Source organism: Falco rusticolus, chromosome 10 (assembly GCF_015220075.1).
Source record: "Falco rusticolus isolate bFalRus1 chromosome 10, bFalRus1.pri, whole genome shotgun sequence".
NCBI classification, from domain to species: Eukaryota; Metazoa; Chordata; class Aves; order Falconiformes; family Falconidae; genus Falco; species Falco rusticolus.
This window is the reverse complement of record NC_051196.1, coordinates 14,804,033-14,818,428: the sequence shown is the minus strand read 5'-3', so window position 1 is coordinate 14,818,428 and position 14,396 is coordinate 14,804,033. Positions and strand designations below refer to the sequence as shown.

At 37.9% G+C, this 14,396-nt stretch overlaps 1 protein-coding gene across 2 annotated transcripts in view; it reads left to right on the top strand.

Annotated features, from left to right (window-relative positions):
* LUZP2 (leucine zipper protein 2) overlaps positions 1–14,396 on the top strand; it is a 309,887-nt gene that overhangs the window by 116,677 nt on the left and 178,814 nt on the right. The window lies entirely within an intron of this gene.

The following is a 14,396-nucleotide window of genomic DNA, read 5'->3' as shown; positions in this document are numbered from 1 at the left end:
GATAATGTGTACTGCTCAGTCGCTCAGAGATAGTAAATTCCCCTTGCTGTGCATGTAACGTGTTCAGCACAGAAAAGATAAAGCTGAGACACTATCCCGTTGTCTTGATGGACAGAGATGGAAAGTTAGTGTGGGGTACAGAGCACTGCATGTAATGTGTGACAATGTTCTCAGTTCAGGCTTCTTAACGTCCAGTTCCTTATCAGAAAATCCAACCTAAATTGTGACTGTGGTCTTTTTTTGCTGTGTTAGAAGTTTATAGGATACTTACTATAAGTCCACAAAGCATGTTATCAGAGGATCTGTCTTGTGCATTTATCAGGGAAATGTGTCTTTTGCTGTTAAATCAGTATCACGGCAGTTCTTTGCAAAAGCACTGCATGTTTTAAGCCTTAATAGTTTACTGAGACTAAAAAAAAAAAAAAAAGGGGGGGGGGGTATGGCTGCTAAGTACTCCAAGTGAGATATAGCAAGGGCACATCTCTGTACATACTCAGCCACAGGCAGGTAAAAACTCTGACAATCTGAGTGGGAAAAGGCCTGAGTGCAAGATATTCCTGAGAAATCGGGATTATCAAAATGCTTCAATTAATTATTTCATGCTTTTGGAAGGGGTTGCTATTAGCAAGGGAGGGTACTTTTTTTTTTTTTGTTCTTACTCTTCTGACTTAGGCACTCTGCAGTCCATATGAACTACTCCAATGCTCTCTGAAATAAAACACTTGGAGGAAAATTTTTATGTATTGTGATTCAATAATTATCCCTTCTGAGTTAAGAAGGGGTCTAAAGAGACATTCAGTAGCAGTCAAGTGTGAAGCTTCTTGTCAATTCGGATTAATAATTTTACACTCACTTAAGAGTGATGCATTCTTTGCTAAATTATGCCAGAGTTAAAAAGGGGAGGAAGCACCAAGCCAGCTTTTGCAGATGCAGGTTTGTATCTTGCATGATCTTGTGCAGATTAAACTGTAGTGGAAAGACATAGGGAAAACTATTCTAAATTTTCATACTTTCTTATTTTTATGAAGTGTCTTACAAACTATTTGAACATTCAGGGGACTAAACTTGGACAAGGTGTCTAGTGTAAAGCCCTAAAAACAGGTCCTTGTCTTCTTGAGAAAATATGACCTGTATGAAAAATGGACTGTAGCACACTCTTGAGAATCGTAAAAAAAATTCAAGTCCCTCCCCATCTTTCAGAAAATAGTTGGAAAGAATATGAAGAAGTTGAAGTTGGTATGTGAATACTAATTATGAACAGTCTGACTCCGAGAAGTGAGTACACTTTCATAAGAGTATAACTGTGTGGCACGTGATGATTTATGTTCTTATGTAATTGAGGGATGAAAATGATCAATGTGAGAGAAATTCCAGTTAAAATTCCACCCAAGTACAATACGTGTTGCAAAGTGAAGTTTTTCTTTTGATGCCAGATTGGTCATCCTGTCAAAAAAGGAGACTGAAACTCTATAGTAGAGTTGGAGATTTATAGAAGTCCTGGGCTACTCTGTATAGCAGTTGTATTCAGTCACTTGATTTTTAACTGGCTGTGTAGAACATAAAGTAATTTTTCAACAGCACATGATGGAGGTTTAAAAAAATGATACAGTGCTATCAATATGCCATCTACTGGAAAGAGATTATGCTTTAATCTCCTTCAGCAGAAGGCAATTCTGTCTGCGGCAGTTAGTGTTTCTTGTAAACGTATGGTTAATTCATTGGTTGGACCCAGAGTAGGTTTGCAGGACTAGTTGTGTTTGCAGAAAGCGGGGTCTAATATCCTGCTGTGTGAAATTGCTTAGCTAAGGCAAAGCACCAGCCTTGCAGGGCAGAAAGTTTTCCATCCTGAGGATTTATGTGGTGGTTTTTTTTTTTTTTTTCTTTTTTTAAGTTTGTACAGAAGCACAGTATCTCCATTTCATAGATTGGTGCTGAAATCAGTCAGCCCAGGACTTGCTGCGAAGGTGGGCAGCTGCTGCTTTTTGTTCCTTGTCACAAGGTGATGCCATCTTCTTTGCGTCAAGTCATGGGGAATAGTTTTGGACGACCTCAGCATGCTTTCAAGCCTCGTTGTAAACCAATCTGAACTGAGTTCAACTACGTTAATGAAGCGTGTCATCTTTTCATATTTTATAGTGTTGTTGCAAAGGGGACAACCTACAGATATCAATTCTAAGATTGTGTTCATGATTAACTTTTGATTTCAGAACCCTCTGTAGCTAACTTCTCAGCATGGTCTAAAATCATATGCATGAACCAAATCCGATCAAATGGCAGAAAGTTCATGTTTTTGACATGGATGATGTTTTTTTGTATCACCTAAACACAGTTTTGGTGCAGCTTTGAGACACAATGGTGACTCTCGACCATATTGCCTGTTGGTTGTGCCAAAGAGGTAACAAGATTGAGGTGTATTTCCCTGCCCGGTTAACTATTTATCTTTTGATGCAGTAAGTAAAAAATACTGCTCTAAAATGAATCTCATAAAAAGTTAAAGGGAACGTTTTTGAAGGTGAATTTAACTGAAGTTTGTGTTTTCTTGTCCGTTTTTATATTTCCTTGGACAACTTGGTTTTGACAGATCTGATGTGATGGTTGTGTACAAGTTACTGGTTTTGTGCTGTGCTGAAGACATCCTTTTTTTTCATACTACTTCAGAAATGAGTCCCGTGGTACGGAGTGCTCGGCAAGTGCACATAGCATGTAATAGGCTCAGGGTCTGATTCTGCAGCCATCTGTGTGCTTTTGTGGTCCCAGACCTCTAAACGTTATTACTGGAAAGCTATTTGTTTGCATGAAATTGGTCATTGGGGTCAGTAACTAAGTTCTGTCATCCGGATTATCTCATTTAATGAGACTTCCTTACTTTTAGCCAAGAGGACAGTTTTCTGAATATTACTTGAACATTGCTTTTGAAAGGCTGGATATTTTGATCACCAACAATTTTTTTTCTTGTCCAAGTGACAAAAACCTGACCCTGTAGAAGCAGCTTGATGTGAAACAAAGCTTTCTTTCTTTTTTTTTTTTTTTTCATGAAAGCGAATTCTTTCTGTCCACACAAGAAATATGACAAAAATGCAAGACATTGAATAATTTGATTGGAATAGAATGCTTTATAGCTGAGAACAAGACCATAAACCTAGCAAGATGCACTTTAAGAACAATAATACTACTACTACTACAGCAACTCATTAAATGGATGTATAAACATCAGGGTTGTAAAAGGCAGAACTTATATTATTTTAATGGCAGAGAAATAGCTGGTGGTCGTATTTTCGGAAAGTGCAGTTTGCTGCTAGTCTGACTACACTGATGTTACAAAGCAATCTGTAATTCATTGGCATCAGAAGTATGTCACCTCTGTAGTCTGTAGCAGGATAAAGGTAGTGTGCTCATTTCTGGTAGGTGGTTGTTGCTTAATGAAGGTACGGGTGTTGATCTGGGGTATGCCTGTTGTCGGAAGTGACAGAAACTTAGTGAATTCACTTACTTTACTGAATATGAGAACTTGACTTGAATGCTTGCTTTTTCCCTGGACGTATTTTTGAGGTCATTTTTTTTTTCTTTGCTTGTTATTTTCGGTAATTATTTTTTAAGAAATATGAAAATATTAATATCTTTCCTTCCTCTTGGATAAAGGTGTGTGAAAAACTGTAAGACTTGAGAAAAGATAAAGTGAAACATCTTTAATGTTGTTGTCTTGCGGGTGGGGTGGGGTGTGGGAATGTTGAAAATCCTTGTTTCTAGTTTTTAAGGGCTTTCCTGTCTTAGAAACACTGTTTGGGCTACAGTCAGATGTTGAAGTAACTGTTTTTCATTTAGACTACTACAAGAGTTAAGGGAACTGTGTTCCTCTCTTGATTTCGAGGTGGCAGAATGAGGCTTGCTTTGTGTTAATGCCCTCAGCTGTAGCCACACCATCGATATGTGCTCCAGCAGGTAGCCAAAAGCAATGCTCTTTTTTGAAATCTCAGACTGATGTCCAGCAGTGCCCTTTCTTTTCCCCGTGACTGAAGGTGAACTCTGCAGAGTGGTAGCAGGCTACTTCTTTAGCAGAAAAGATGAAGCATTTTTGCTGTGGGTTTGGTGGATAACAGAGACTGTCTTAATATTGTGCTTTCTGAATTCTTCCAGAAATCCAGGGACATTAACTCTATCATTTGTCTCCTGCTTAGAATTCCTTTCACATTTACTTTTGATGTCTGAGTTTTCTGGGCCGTGAAAGCTTTCTGATTTCTATCAATGTGGATGATGATGCATGTTTGGTTAATGGCTTGTAAGGATGTACATCTGAGATACAGGAGTGACATTTAGTATATGGCTTGTGACTTTACTGTACGTGAAGAACCATGTGTTTTGTTGTGGACTGTGTTTAAACATAATGGGACAAATTTAGCAGTGGCACAACTCCATTAGTTCAAAGAACATGTTTATCTTGATGGCTTTATTTTGGTGACTAGCAAGTGGCTGATACAGCAAGACAGAAGGTACTTGGTGAAGGAAAGCCTTTTCATTCTTCTGGGAGAAAAGTTCTGAGCTCCAGTGATACACAGAGAAAGAACAAAACCTCAAACCCTCATAACTACCACCCCCAACTCCCCAAAACAAAAAAAAAAACCCAACACTAAACAACCAAACCCAAACAACCAAAAAACCAACAAAACCCCAAACCAACTAACTAAAAAAGTCCAAGTACCAAACGTGAGCAGGAGGAGCTGTTACTCCTCCTCGCCCCTGCACAAAGCCCATGGCCTCAGGGGTGCAGTGCCCAACTACAGAACTAGTAACGGCAAAACTGGAGACCCTTTTCTTGGCACGAGTGTGGTCACCCACCATGCTGCCTTAGAATACATGGCGAATCTGCAGGCTGCAGTACGGTGCAGAGATTGCCAAAGGAGCTTTCAAACACAGTAGGTGGGGTACATCTATCTTGTGTAGAAAAGTAAAACTGAACTTGCTGTAGGTGGACGACTTTGGCATTGGAATGAGATTGCCTAAAGCTTGTTTGGGAATCTCTGTATTTGAACTGCATTATGTATGCATATAAAAATATGTGTGTGTATATACACATATATTCCTAATAGTAGCCTTATGTGATAGACTTGCTTATCCGCGTTTGCAGCCCTTCTACAATAGGGCAACTACACATTTTTTCTATCAGCATGTCTTGGACGTGGCAAGGAGGGGTGGGGAGAGATTTTTTTTTTTTTTTTCTCAAGTGTGTTAAATTTTATCGGATTTTCTGTTGTTATCATAGGGCTAATTCTTTGTCAAGTATCATGCCCTTGTAAGTGGTAAGCTCGCTATGTTATCTTATTATCTGGGCTAAAACATTTAGAAGTGTTCTACACATTTCAGCTCACCAACCTAAATTAGGAGTCCAGAAAGTCTTTCTCAGTTAGGTCAGCAATACTGAAAATGTATTATTTTGTGATGTTTTGTCATTTATGTTTTTGATTCCTGGAATATGCAAGAAAGAAGAAGAAAAGATAATGAGGGGAGGAGAAGAAGGGATGCTGCTAAAAGCTTTTGTAACCTTCAGGAAAGACTTATTTTAGATTTGATATAATCTATAGTTAAAATATTCCTCAAGTTCCATGTGTCTCAGATAAATCCTGAGGATCTCTAGAATTCAGTCTTAATGTAATAGAACAGTTGGAATTTTGCTTGTTGTACTCCGTATAATGCATTTCTGCCCAGGAGACTTGCTGTGGAGTTACTTTTGACATTTTAATGTATTCTTTATGTTTAGAGAAATTATAATGCTGACATTTTCCTGTTTCTTGCTCATTTATTAATTTATAGCTAGGGCAGAATATAAGGATATCTTAACCTAAATTTGTAATCTCTCTTTCTATGACATTGGAAGTTCAATATTATTTTCTGTATTTAACAGGAACCTTTTCACAGATAGTAATCTTCATGATGTACAGCTGCAGACAAATCAATCTCATTTATGCCACATGTCAAAACCAGTGTTTCTTCTCATTGTCTAGTTTTGTGCAATGGCTACGCCAGCTGTCTTGTAAGGGTCAGATCTGTAAATTTTCTCTGTATGGAAGACAAGTAATATGTGTGTCAGAAAGAATAAAGGCATTTCATACCATCCTTCAATCTTAATACCGTGCAAAGGTTTAAGATGCGGATTGCTGTATGTGCCATTTCAAATACATCGGAGTGGCATGTACCTTTTAGGAAGCTGAAGAGTAAATATGATATTGCATCAAATAGCATTTTTAGCGTGCTGCTGTAGATTTTTCTTCTTTTTCTTCTTGTGCTATTATACACTTATTTTGCCCCTTACCTCATCTCACTTCCATGTTTATTAATCTTTACTTTTACTGTGTATTATCTTAGCAATGGCTTTTGTAGTGTCCCGTCTGAAGTCTTACCTGTATTTGTTGAAACAAACAGGGCTTCAGTCAATCACGACAGAACTCCGTGTGTGTGACTCTTAGAAGCTGAAGGAATAGGTGTGTATGGAATTACTCAGTATCTTACTTGTTGATACTGATTGATAGCTCCTATGGGAAAGACTAGAGAAGTGTCAAAAAATCCTGGTGTTTTGTCTCATTGTGCTTTCTTAGGAAGATAAGGTTAGTAATGCTGCCAGATAGTGTATTTTACACAGTGTTATTTTTTTCCATCCATTTACATACTCTTATTGTTATTTATGAATAGTCATCTTTGGATGATTTATGCTCACAGTTGCCTTGTAGAGAATAGGTAGGTTTCCTGTTCATTTACTGATTGTGAAAGTTGGAGCTGGCTGAAAAACAGATTTACTCACTGTCAGGCAAGTTGCAGCACTTTGATCTGCGATTAGGTGGGAATCAGCAAATATGCGCTTGGTTTTCAAATGCTTTTCTTCTTCAGTTGGAGCTGGAGCTGCAGCAGAACATCCTTCCAACTTCTCCATACAAATGCCCAACAATGTGTACTATCAATGGCTTTACTACTACGAGAGCATCAAGGCACCATCCATGAAAGGACAGGCAAACGGGGGGTAGTGATGGGGTGCGGACTGGAGTTTTGCTGTAGTATGACTCTTCATTGTATTTTCAATAGCTGTTATGGCTCTTTGTAGAACTTGGTTGGGTGTGGAGGCAGGGAGAGACAATTTGCCAAGTGCTCTAAGTGGGAAACAAAGTGTGGTTGTTACTAGTACTCTGTAATTGGATTCTCAATACTTGATACTGCTTTTCAGGAGTTTTTGTGATTTTGTTTACTTGAATGACTACAGAAGTAGCAGCTGTGACTTTGTACCTCAGCATTGTTTGGTGGAACTGGGGGACCTAGAGTGACACTAAGCCCAGTAATACACTGTGCCCACCTTACATAGGCCATCCTCATCACATCTGTATGATTTTGCAGTTGCGTTTGTTTTAAGCTAGGCTGTGGCAGGCAGCGACCAAGGGGAAAACCTGAGATTTTACTGAAATGTGGAAGAGAAAAGGGGAAAAAAAAAAAAGTGTGCAAAAGTTGAACTGACAGGACTGAAAAGCAGCTGTGCTCTGGGTGGCATTTGATTGTCTGTTGAGGAAGTTTCTTCCTCCTGATGCAGCATAATGAAATGCGTACTTGATGTGCAAAGAGAGAATGTCTCTCTTGAAAATGGAGAAATAAAATCAATTTTACTACTGCTTCGCTTACAGCCTTTTTGTAAAGAAATATTTTTCAGGGTGGGGTGATGCTCAGCCAGGGTGCAAATCAAACAGCTGTGCTCAGTGAGTAGCTGAACCTTTGAGCTCCTTTGCTGAAACCCATCAGTTGATGCTTAATTCTTATTCTGTGTGCCAAAATACACAACATGGTCATTGTATTCTCACTACTTACTAGTAGCTGGCAGAGTCCATTAGCCCCGCTGCACATCCACTCCTCTATTCTACTGAAAGTACAGAAGTTCTTGGCATGTGTTCCTTTGAAAAATAGGCACTGTGGCTTTTCTGTTGGTTCTGTTTTGTTTTCTCCCCCCTTCCATGAAGGGAGTCAAGGTCTGCCAAGGGACCAGACATTTTAGAAAAGCTTAATCCCTATAACCTGTAGTGGATTTTCTTCATGTGAGTTAACCTGATGCCTTTTGATTTTTGAAAGGGGATAGCGTGTTGGCTGCACTAACCTTGTGGGTATCTGAACGTAACTGAGTGCTATATGCTTTGAAATGTACTGTTGTTTAGCTGCCGATGTGTATGGGGGATACCAAATAGTCCTGATTGTTAGCAATCCATCCTGCCTTCTTTTAGAAAGTCTGGCCTTGCAGGTTTCTTTGTTTCACTCTCTCGGCTGAGGAATAGGGTTATTTGGCTTAATGCAAATGTGAGGCTTGGGGAATGAATCTGTAACCATGGTGCCTAGATGACAATGGGGTGCGGGGGGGTCAGAACCCACCACAGCAGTGCTGCCTCCCTTCTGTTTCCTTCATTAAGCATCTCCAACTTTGCAATCAGTGCAGCCTGTGCGATTTAATTTGGTGAAAAATCAGTGTACAATACCGCTTTCTGTGAAATCTCTGCATTCATACATGAATGATGTATGAAAAAAATATACTCCTCAAGTGCCTAGACAGTGAATAGAGACTTCTCTGCAGTTGCTTTTTTATTTAGTTGTAAAAGAACTATCTGCTGTTCAATATACACAGTGGTGCTGTATTTGGCTCAGGAAAGGTTGTGAAAGCAGACATTTAAATTTATGTTTTTCTTTTAGTCATACGTCTCTCTTTGTCCCTTTTCAAACATCCTAGTTCCTTCCCTCATTTCCACTCAACTGGAGCTCTCTTGGCTCAAGGGAAGATTATCTGTTCCTGGAAGCAGAAAGAATTAAATTGCTGTAAAACTAAATAGTAAAATCAGTTTTAAAGAAATACTAATCAGTTGTTCAAATGGACTCAGACAAACTTGCATTTCTATCTGTTTTCATGTGGTAGTATACAATATTGTCTGTTTTGTTCGTACCTAGACTGAAATAATTTAAATAGCTTCTGAAATAACGGGGAAGATATATAGGACATGTATATCAGAACAAAGTGTTTAAGGAATATATGTTCCCTTTGTATGAGACAAATCCTTTATCTCTGGTTTATATCTGTCACCTGAAAGGTTTAACCCATTTCCATCAAATAGGAAGTTGCTTCTGTGGTCAGGGTTAAATATCATAGCATTCGCTCTACTGTAGGGACATCATATGTTACTTTGCTGCTAAAGCTTGATGGTTTTATCACGTGTTAAAATGGTACTTCTATGCAATAATACTTAGTCATTAAAGGAAAATGAAGTTTTTGTCACACTGGATTAAACCTATAGAATAATGTAGTTGACAAGAGCAGTTGCTACCAGAGGAAGGTGAAAAAACCTTGGAAGAAGCAGTATAGAATAATTTTATGGCCTTAAATTTTTCCATGGTCTAGAGAACAAAATGATCCTTAAGGTAGTTTGAGCCATTCCTGTAGAAGAATATTCAGATGGGTAACAGAATCTTTATTCTTGCAAATATTTGCAAGGACGTATCTGGAAATATGAGTAGATGTGTTTTCAGCAATTCTGTTGGTGGCTAAACTAGAAACAAACACACATCCCAGCTACCCCCCCAGCCACCTGTTGGGAATTTTCACTATACAAAGTCAGAAGGGAGAAATTGCCATAGCCATTCTAGGGCCAGATAGAATAAGATATCGAAGGGGTGAAGAGGAAACACAACTAATTTGGATATCTGTTAGAAGGAGACAGATAAAAAGGGGCACTACGTGGTGAATGAATAAGTTGGAGTATTGATACTATTCTAGAGATACTCTATTTACCTGTATCTTACCAGAGGCTAGGTACATCATTTGCTACTCTTCCTATATAAAGGTTAAAAACAAAAATAATTAAAAAATTCTTATAAATGTAAGGTGTGAGAAAACATTGGAGTGAAGGAGACATGTTCTGCTGTTTGTTACTTCTCATGACTTAGAAATTATGGTATCGGTGTTAGGTTTAATTCTTTAAAAGCTTAAGAAATGATTTAAAAGTATGGCTTATAAGTCTCCTAGTCAGCAGTAAAAGGTAGCACTTTCACCTCAAATCTAGGGCAATCGAACAGATTGGTCTTGTGCCTATACTCCATATACGTTAAACCTCATAAATGACGTACACCTAATACTAACTTATGGGTAAATCTTTCAGTGTTCTACAGATAACACTTTTTTTTTCTTTTTTTTTTTTTTTTTTAAAAAGATAGTTTGTAGGGGGGAATGTCCTTAGTGCTCATTACTTACCACACACTAATGAGGATGGAGAGATATCCAACCCATTTCTTGTTTATTTAATGAAAAAGAGTAGCAGTTGGAAAGTCCCCTCATCTGAAGTAGATGCCAAAACACCATTGTGGGTGCTGATAAAAAAAGAAAACGTTAAAGACTGCAAAATTGTATCCAATTTTGTTAGTGTATTTTCTGAAGGTGAAAAGATCTCTTATGCTCAAGGGAAAATACATAAATATGTATACTGTATGTGTCTCTGTGTAAAGGATTTCTAGTTGTTGGCATAAAATGAAGTATGAAAACTTGAGTTTTGGCTATCTTTTCTCAGTGGCTTGAACACAATTAAAATGCTTCAAAACAGCGGATTTATTTTTTATTTTTTTTTTTCAACAGCTAAGGCTTCAAAGCCAGATACACCTTTTGCACAAAAAATATCAGATTAGTTATACAGACAACATTGGGCTTCAATTTTTTATATCCTGCTACTTTCTTTGATTGCAAGAAATTATACTGAAGACAAACATTGTTTCTGGCAAGTTCATTGATCTGCAATTATTCTGCCAAATCCACTTTTGCAGTGTTTTGGTTGGACACTCTTGGACTTCAGTGTAGAAAAGATAGAAACTTACTGTTAATTCCTTGTGTTTCAACAGAATATTCTGTTTCCATTGATGATGCTCATTAGTTGCTGCCATTATGGTATAGGTGTAACCACTGAAAAAGTAACTTGAGAAACTGGTGTGTTAAATGCTTACTTGGCAATTTGTTGTTATCTTGGTGGGTGTTTCCTGGTTAGGCTGGGTTATCAGCATCATCTCCTGTTGCAACAAATCTGAAACATCCTGAGAGCTGTCCAAATAATTCCCTCGGGTATGTGAAGAAGAGGATGCTTCCACATACTGTCTTTTTAATGCCTATGAAGCTTTTTGCAAAGTTTGCGTGGTAAGGTACCCCTTCAAACCTACTTTAGAGAAATATCTGAATCTTTTCAGGCTCCAGATTCTTTTATGAACTCACAGCATTTTGTATAACCCCTAAATCCATACTGAAAATTTTAGTTGTGCTTCTGAAAATGACTAGGATGGTAAAATTTGATCTCAAGCATGATTGGACCAGTAGGTGGGATGAGCAGAATATGCCATTTGCTATTGAGTAATAGTAAAAATATCTAAACTGCGGCAAAAGATAACAAAAAGCTATGCTTATACTACTTGGGGTAGCTGGGCTTCAAAGTATCTCTATTTTACCTTTGATAAGGAATGAAAATGTCGGCCTTCATATAATTTTTACATACAGTGATGACAAGGCATTAAAAATAGTGACTGGTGATCATAGATCTGGAACTACATAAATGACAAGGCAATGGTATTAGGGGGAAAAATTGTTAATAAAATTTAGGTAATATATTCTCCTTTGGACAGACAGAAGTCGTTATAAATGAGTAGCTTTATATTTAATCAATATTCATTTTACTACTTTACTTTCTTGAGAGTTGCTGCTCTTACCATACTGTAATAGTACTATAATTACAGAAATAGTAGAAATAGGAGGTTACTGTGGTTAATATGTTTGTCGTTATGCTGATTTACAATGGCTGAGGGTTTAACTCTGTCTTTGAAAGGATGTTTTAATGATCATTTTCTCTCTGCAGTACATTAGCCTTTTGACCCATGTTACAGCATACTGTTCTTCAAAGGAAGAGAGTAAAGTAATGGAAACTTCCAGTCAACAATTAGGATGTATACTTACAGAAACCACTGGGATTAGAAGATACTGATGTATAGAATTGTATCAAACAAGAGCAGTAGTGATTTCTGCAGGAGGGTGGCTGGAGCAAAGAACAGCTGTGGTGTGTTTTACCATCAACAGTATGCCTTGCAGCATTGTTTTCAGTTGAGATAATTTGGAATTGATCAAGTGGGCTGTTAGGCTGCAGGTTTTTATTGAGGTGGAGGAGAAGAGCGGAAAGACTTCCCATTTGCCTTAGTTCATTCTCTTCCTCCAAAAGCCTGTGTGGGAACTAAGATCAAGAAGTTGATGTAAATGGCAGAAGGGATGAAATCCTGCCTTCATAAAAAGCAGCCGTAGGTGTTTCGGGATGTGGTTAGGGTCACCACTGCTTCATTTGATTTGGGTTTTCAGCTTGGCACTAGTCCAAGAATCATTCTTGATGTGATTGTATAGATACCTGTTTCTTAAAATAATCAGATCTGAGTTTCCATTATAGCTTCATTTGAAGTACTGGGCAAAAAAAGACCGGCATAAAACCAAATGAATTTGTGGTTTTGATAAATTTCTGGCTAAACTAAATGGAGATTCTCTCTGGTTAAGCCTGTATAATGAATGGTTGTTGCTACAACCTAGGATATGCATAAGTGGGAGCTGGTTTTGGAGGTTCAGTTGTCTACCAGATGTTGGAACAGGAATAACAGAAGACGACAACTCTTTCAGTATTATATGAAAACATAGATATATATTCACATATTGAACATCCAGAAGCTATCTTTTAAAGATGAATCTTAAAAGACCCCAAGCAAGCAACAAACCCAAACCCCAACAACTCACAAACACGTTAAAAATGAAGTGATTACTTAAATGGATATTACAGTGTTAGAAACATATTTTATCTTAGTCTTCATTTTTGTTTGCTTAACAATTGCTTAGGCATTTTAAAACTTCAGGCTGTGTTCACAACTACAGACCTCTTCCCATGTGACCATGGGGTAATTCAATGAAATTGATTTCAGAGTAAATAAACTTTCAGCCTTAAGTGAATGCATTTATGGACCCTCACACCACACCAGTCCTTTGCCCACTTCTTGTTTCAATTACTATTTATGTGGTTCTGAGTTAAAGCACTTCCTCTTACACACAGAGAAGATTTTGAGCAGCTAAAATGCCTGTATCATAGTGTATGTACGGCTGAGTTTGGTACCCGGTATCAAAATACTGGTGGAAGAAACAATATAGAACTTTCTCTATTACAAGAAATAGCAACAGTTTTGAAATTGCACCTTAGCGATGAGTGAAACCCATGGACTAAGATATTTTAGCTTAAAAAAAAACCAACCAAACAAACCACAAAAAACCCAACAACAACAAAAAACCAAAACACCAAACTTTATTGGTTTGCAGTTTCTGTGGGTCAAGGTCGTAGAAGTTTGCCTTGTTCAGCAGACGTGTAGCCCTGGGAATATTAACTGGCTTGGCAGGATTCCACTGGAGTAAAACTCATAACAGAGTGTAGCTTTAAATCAATTATTTCATCACCTTCATTCATTACTAACAAAAACACCCATTTGACACCCGTGGAGTCATTGTACCTTCCGTGGCGTTCACTAAGTCACAGTGACTCTTGGAATAATATAAAGAGAACAAGAAAGAGAATAAGAAGTTGGCACTCAGTTTCAACCAAGACAACATCCAAAGATTTTTTTGGATGGAGAATTTTTCTCTTATTTATGGACAAGATGGTTACAGATAATTTTTCAATTCTGCCTTTGATATTTCACTGTAATTTTTCTACAGTAGAAAATCTCACTGAGTTAAGGCTTCTTGTGTGAAAGACAGTTGGCTTTTTAGTTATTGTTTTCAGTCATCCCCCACTAGAGGAGCATAAGTATGAGGTTTTACTTAAATTTGCTTCATGATTTAGATACTTGAAATACTGACACACAGTGAATCCTAATTTTAATTTTCTTCTTTAAAGCCTTTCTTTTAATTTTTTTTCTTTTTTTTTTTTTTTTTTTCCTCCAATGCACCCTTGATTTGTTACTCACTTTAAAGTCTGAGGAACCACAGCAAAGGTGGAATGCGTGGTATAGAGATCTGTCTACTTTTTTTGTTCAACAGGTTCCTTGGTTTACAGCCTGCTACCAGGTTGGCTCAGGACCAATGGAAAAAGTTCATGGATCTCGTTTACTTGATTTTGGGGCTATGGGGAGGAAAGGCAGGCTTGGTCCAGATCAGAGTGACTGTCATGTGTTCTGGAGGTGATCTGTCAGGCTTTGCCCACTTCCCCTCTTGATTTTGGACATGTTTGGTATCCTGAAAGTTACCATTCTCCAGCAGTTTTATAACTTCCTATTTGAATAAAAATTACAGGAATTAACCATGTATTCTCACTGCCCCAACTTTGTGGCGTCCTGCTGCCAAACAC